A 7,651-nucleotide genomic window follows, 5' to 3' on the forward strand; every position below is an offset into this window, starting at 1 on the left:
TGATATTACAAAAACCGGTGACGACATGAATCGCTTCTAGTGTGATGTCATGCGTCTGCTCGAGGTACATCTTATCACTGTGTACTCTACTAAGGATGATGCAAATGTGATCTTCTATGAATTCTTCTAGAAAATACATCGCATTATGCAGTTTGATCTTCTCTAGCATGCTATACTCTGGTTTGATCTTCCTCTCATCCTCACAGAACAGACCTAGCTGGGAATGAATCACTAGGGATCCTAGGTCTTCCAGTTTACAATCTATGTACCCTGAAATATCCTCTTCAATAATAACTCTGGTGGGTATTTGGGATAGGGCATTGTATTTCATCTTCTTTTGAATAAAATCAGCTGAATCTACAGGTGCACTAGAACTAGAGTGTGATGTAGATGCCATGATAAGAAAGAAATTTGAGAAATACCTTCACAATCCAGAATTTAGGGTTTGCCAATGTCACTCACAACACACCACTTTGGTTGTTGGATTACCGCTTAGTGTTATTCACTTGATAGATTGAAAACGATCTCTGGATTCCTCTACAAGATTTTGAATTCATTTTGAATCACTAGATGAATCGCTCTTTGTCACTCTACTCTTTGAAAAATCTTCTTTCACGAACTGATAAGTGAAAATGATGATAAAAATCCCTTTTAAACAATCTTTCACCTACCATAATAAATGCATCATCAGTAGGCATAAACCCTAATTTTGCCTTTTACCACTTCAAGTCTTCTGTTGATTGATAGGTAACGTATACTAGTTAAGGTCTTTACCGATATAAACCTGGGGTTCAAAACATTTCACCGATATGTTCCCCCTAAGCTTTTCTGAAGCTCAGTTTGTCAGTTCAGAGACTTCCACACTAGGTGCAGAAACCGGTTCATCCTGTGACACTTCTTCAGGTTTCTTTTTCCATGTTTTATTCATTCCCTCTTGAACAGTTTCAACATCAATCTCCCCTTTTGGAGTGATCGATATATCATCTGATAGGTTCTTTCTCATTTTGTGGTTTCTAGCAGTGTGTCCTGATTTGTTGCAATGATAGCATACCATTCCAGGTGTTCTCCATGGTCCACTATTCATACTACCATTCTTCCTTATACATGTTGCAGTAGTGTGACTGCTACCATGACAGATCAAACAAGTTTCTCTCCAACCAGTTTTCACTTGATAGCCACTTGACCGATGGTCATAGGTATTATACCAGTTGGGATTCCGGTTCACAGAGGGTTCTGGGATAACTCCTTGAGTCCTTGGAGGATATCTCTCAGTGTTGTGCAAAACTGACCTGCATTCAAATTCTCTATGACCAAACTTGTTGCATGCATAACAGTTTCCATTGAATCTATTGGATCTAGGCTTATTGTTTAGAAAATAAGGAAAATTGTTGTAGGCCTTGCTTCTACACACATTAGTTCACCTTGCATTTCTTCTTTTTCCACTTTACTCTCTTGGAGATGAGTGGTAAGGGCACTAATTTCTTGCTTCAGCTTGGAGATCTCATGATCTTTGTCTTTTACCAGATCTTTAGCTTTCCTTCTGTTCTCAAGCTCTTGACACATTCTCATAGTCAATCCTTCCAACTCTTTTCTTAGGTTGGCTTTAGATTCATTCAGTTTTTCAACTTCTTCAACTAGAACATCCATGTCAGCTTCATCAGAAGAGCTATTTTCAGTAAGTTCCATCAGTTTCTCAACATGCTCTCTTCTTTTGGCTAGAGAGGCTTTATACTTGACTTTGAGTTCATCATAGGCTCTCTTAGTCTGAGTGAGATGATGAGTAAGTTCCCTCATAGTGTATTCCCCCATATCTCCTTCCAAGTGGTTAGACTTATAGAAAGGTTGGCTCTGATACCAATTGATGAATACTAAGAGGGAGGGGTGAATTAGTATACCAAAAATTACTGAACTCAAAGTCTTAAATAGTTTATCATATAACCGGTATAACAGATTCACTAATAAACCGGGTAAGATAAATGCAAACCAAATAGAAAATAAAGCATTTAGCCACAAAACCAAAATCACCAGAACTCAAGATATTTGACGTGGAAACCCAAATGGGAAAAACCATGGTGAGCATAAGCTCACAAGTAACTATCTATAGAATAAAAACCAGATCGGTTAAGGTTAGACCAGTTAAGGTCATACAATGTTCTTCAACAGAACAGATCCTGTTAGGAATCTAGATCTCTGTTAGGAGATAAGTCCTGTTACAAACTACCTTGTTAAGGGATTTCAGATCCATAGTTGTGAACCACTTTGTTAGAGGATTTACAAAGGCTTTGTTGGGCCTACTTGGTTAAGGGTTTCAGACTTGTCGAAGATGTGAGTAATCAACAAGTGAGTGATCTAGATACTAGCACAGTATGCTTGGTTAGATCCTTGATAGCTCATTGTTAATGCATTTCAGCATTACTTCAGTCTTCAATATCTCCACACTCTAACTCTTCACACAGACCTAATCTTCTTTGCAAAGATCACACATAACCTTCTCATACATCATACATCTCTCACATACGCAAACCCTAGACATAATGTCCTTATAAAGGAAACTAATTTCATGTTGGTCTAATAGGATTAAACTACAAGTTCCTAGGTTTAGTGCATCTAGAACATTTGGTAACATGACACAAAATTACCAAAAAAGTGTCGGTGGATGATAACTCATCACAGAAATATCGGTTGGTAACTCATCACAGAGTAATACCGGTTAATACAATATACTGATTACCGGTTTGACAAAAATGAAGACTGGTAGATCGAAGTGTTGTTAGTAAGATGAGAGGGGGGGTGAATCATATAAACTCACAATTCAATATATTCAACAAATTCAACCTCGGTAACCTTTACATTAATATACAACCTAGACTATAAATCATTCAAACTCATAAACTGATAAACTTAAAATATCACAACATATTTAACACCAAATTTAACGTGGAAACCCAAATAGGGAAAAACCACTGTGGGATTTCGGACCCACTAAGAAATATACCCTTCTAGGGTATGCTCGGTTAAAAGCCAATCCTATTACAGATTACATAAAAACATTGCTAGATGTGACCCAGTTAAGGGATTTCCCTCAGATCTGTTAGAAGTGACCTTGTCAAAGGATTTCAAACACTAATTCAGACTGTTACCTTGCTAGAGGATTTACAAATAAGACTGTTAGGTCCACTCGGTTAAGAGATTTCCTGTCACTTACAGAATAAATATCAGTAATAAAATATAACTGCAACTTCACATCTGAAATGCTAAAGAAGATTCTATGTGCTCAATGTACTCAAGATAATCTTGTCATAAGACTTGTCTTGCTTCTTGTTAGGCTTCTCAATTTGTTCTTCAATCAGATCTTCAATCTTCTGTGCTTGGTGATCACTATAGCAGTATCACTATTCTTCTATTTGCCCCATACATTGTTCATCAACAAATCCTTATTTATAAACAATTCCTAACCGCTTAATCTCCTTGATCACATTTCCCATGATCAATCTTAGCCATCAAATCATCATACTTGACTAGGTTCATTGAATCCTTCAATCTGAAAAATGTTTTATCTTGCCTTGGAACTTGTATTCCTTCCTTGGTACTTGTGCTAGGTTATGACCGTTTAATCTGTGCTATAGATCTGACTCTTGTATTTTCATTGTCGTAGATCCTCAATAAACTTCTTCCATGAAATACCAATCATTTATACATCTCCAGCTCATTGGCATCCTTCATTTAATACTACTCTTATTTCATCCAATGCATTATGTTACTGCTCGGTTGTTACTCGGTTAATACTAAAGTTTTACTCGGTAGACATTCTGCCTTCATTAACCGATATCGATAACCTTACTATTTACCGACTAACTCCTTGCTCGGTAACATAGAACAGTATCAAACCTTTACTCATGAAATCTTTTCTCCTTCTTGTTCAGTTAATGAATACGCATATATAGGATATCAAAACAATCAAAACAACATAATCTCATCACTGTCTAACTCGGTAATAGTTTCCCATTTGAATAACTTATTTTTCCCCTTCATTTTCACATTCATTCTGTGTCACTTACCGACATCTTTATACTCATCAAAACATACTTCTTAAGATATAGCAACATCATACTGAATCATAAAATCAATTTATTGACATCAATGACAAAATAATATTATTAAGACAGTAATTATCCTTTATCAGTTATATCAATAATCTCCAACAACCTTCTCAATATCCTTATACCAACAGACTTATTGAAATGCCAAAAATCCCCCCCTTTGGCATTGATGGCAATACCAACTTTAATGGCAATACCAACTTGATTTATTCAATCAATTTGGATTCAGATTGCTGTAAAACTATCTGTTGTTAATCCTTGAGCTGTAAACATCTCCTGCAAACTTTCTCCCCCTGTCATTAGTCTTCTCCTATCTTCTCCTATTAGTCTTCTCCCCTTTTGACAACAATGCCAAAAAGTAAAACTAATTCATGATTTCATCCCCTGTGAAGTAATTTCCTTCTAGTTAAAACATATACAAATGTATCATCTTAGTCTCGGTCAGAGCATCTTGTCTTCAATCACTATTTCCTGCACAACTTTAGGTGACCTCCTAAAGTGTGTAAATCAACATCAACTCATAAATAGTATTCTATAGAGTCATAGAATTGATGCTTTCACTGAACTCTGTCAGTGAGTAGAAGATAGGGGTAGGACCCCTAACTTGCTTCTGAGATACTCAAAAGTGTCCCTTGGCAGTGGCTTTGTGAAGATGTCTACTATTTGTTCCTTTGAACTAATACATTCCAGCATAACTTTCTTCTCTTGAACTTCTTCTCTGAGATAATGATACTTTATAGAGATATGCTTTGTCGTAGAGTGCATTACTGGATTCTTTGAAATGTTAATAGCACTAGTATTATCACAAAATATAGTTACTGGCTAGGTAACTTTTTCATTCATACCTTTCAACAGTTGTTTGATCCATGCTATATTGGTGCAATTCAATGCTACAACGACATATTCAGCTTTAGTTGTTGACTGTGAAATGCATCCTTGTTTCTTGCTAAGTCAACTCGCTAGTCTTTCTCCCAAAAAGAAAGCTCCACCGCTTGTGCTTTTCCTATCATCAATGGTTCCTGCCCAATCAGCATCAGTATAGACTTTTAAGTAAAAATCATTCCTCTTTTGATATACTAAACCATAATCTTCAATGCCTCTTAAGTATCTGAAAATTTTCTTGATTGCTATCATATGGGTTTCTTTGGGATCTGCAGAAAATCTTGCAACTATACCTACTGCATGTGCTATATCAAGCCTGCTATGAACCACCTATTGCAACTTTCCAATCATAGATCGGTAAAATGTCTCATCAACAAATGCAGATTCATCATTCTTTGATAGTTTACAACTGGTAGTCATAGGAGTACTTACAGGTTTAGAATCCTCCATTCCAAATTTCTTCAAGATTTCCTTTATATACTTGGATTGAGTAATGAAAATCTCATCTTTCATTTGTAGTATTTGTAAACCTATAAAATACTTTATTTCATTGATTAATGACATCTCAAATTATTTGCACATTTTATTTCCAAAGTTCTTGCATAAAGAATCATTTCCACAAAAAATAATATCATCAACAAATATGGCTGAAATCAGTATTCCATTGTCCTCATCATTCTTCATATACATGTTGTTTTTTTCACCTGTTCTCATAAAACCAATCTTGATTAAGTAAGAGTGCAATCTCTCATACCATGCTCTAGGTGCTTGCTTTAGGCCATATAAATCTTTGTTCAACTTACATACCTGATCTTTATTCTTCTCTTCAATAAATCCTTCAGGCTGTTCAATATAAACTTCTTCTTCTAGTATACCATTCAAAAATGCAAATTTAACATCCATTTGATATACCTTGAAATTTTTGTAAGCAGCATATACCAACAATGTTCTTACTCCCTCAAGTCTTTCCACAGGTGCAAAAGTCTCACCATAGTCTATTCCTTCTTCTTGAGTATAACCTTTGCAGACTAGCCTTGCTTTATTCCGAATGACCTCACCTTTTTCATTTAGCTTGTTTCTGAAAATCCACTTTGTACCAATTACATTTTTCTCTTTTGGTCTTGGGACCAGTGTCCATGTTTCATTTTTCTTGATTTTTTCAATCTCTTCTATCATAGCATTTACCCAATCTTCATTGCTAAATGCCTCTTTTACTATCCTCAGTTCAGATTCAGATATCAGACATGTGTTTGGTCTCAGTTTGTTCCTTGTCATCACTGGATCATCCTTATCTCCTATAATCTGACTTGGTGCATGATTCCTTCTAACATATTTGGCTAATATAGGTTCGATAGGCTCTGTATGATCTTCTTCATCACTCAGTAACTGGGTATTTTCTTCATTTTCTTCATCAACTTTCTTGGTAGGACTTCTCAGTTGAACATATACAAACTCTTCATAATCTTCTGGTTCTTTGGAATTTCCTTCATCATTTCTTTTTGCAAATTCATCAATTTTCACATTTGCACTTTCCACTATTTTGTTAGATGATTTGATCAAACATTTAAATGATTTACTTCTAGAAGAATAACCAAGAAATGTTCCTTCTTCACTTTTTTGATCAAACTTTCCATCTCTATCATCTTTGTGAACATAACATCTACTCCCAAATATTTTAAAATAACTCACATTAGGTTTCTTGCCATACCAGATTTCATATGGTGTCTTCAAAGTTCCTTTCTTCAGTTGTACTCGGTTTAGGGTGTAAACTGCAATGCTTATTGCTTCTCTCCAAAATGTTTAAGGTACCCTTTTTTCTATCATCAAGGTTCTAGCACAATCTACAATAGATCTGTTTCTTCTTTCAGTTATTCCATTTTGTTGTGGAGTTCTTGGTGCAGACACTTGTCTCTTTCTACCATGATCATTGCAAAATAAGTTAAATTCATCAGAAATGAACTCTTGTCCTCTATCAGATCTTAGACATTTCAGTTGTCTTCCTGTTTCATTTTCAACTCTTTCCTTATACCATTTGAACATTTGAAAGGCTTCTAATTTTTCTTTTAAAAACATAACTGACATCATCCTTGAGTAATCATCCACAAATAATATGAAGTATTTATCACCATAATAACTTTGAACTTTCATAGGACCACAAAGATCAGTGTGTACAAGATCTAGAATTCCTTTAGAAGTGTAGGACTTACTTGTAAAGCTTGATCTTGTCATCTTACCCATTTGGCATCCTCGACACATTGCATTCTCAGGTTTTTCCAAGCTCGGTAGACCTCTTACTCGGTGCTTCTTACTTATTTTGATCAAGTTATCAAAATTTACATGACAAAACCTTTTATGCCATAACCAGGTATCTTCTATTTTTGCATACAGACAATTGTTCCAAGTTGAGTCAAGATGAAATGTATTACCTCTTGTTTGAGTCCCGGTAGCAGCTAACTTTCCATATTTGTCATGAACTTTGACAATTCCCTTCTAAAATTCTATTCGGTATCCTGTATTGTTTAGCTGTGCTACACTCAACAAATTGTATTTCAAACCTTCAACCCAATATACATCATCACATTTAGCATTGTCAAGAAGTTTGATAGATCCTTTACCTTTCACCGGACATGGTGCATCATTACCAAATCTTACATAACCTCCATCATAAT

This window comes from Cryptomeria japonica, chromosome 10, assembly GCF_030272615.1.
Source record: "Cryptomeria japonica chromosome 10, Sugi_1.0, whole genome shotgun sequence".
NCBI lineage: Eukaryota > Viridiplantae > Streptophyta > Pinopsida > Cupressales > Cupressaceae > Cryptomeria > Cryptomeria japonica.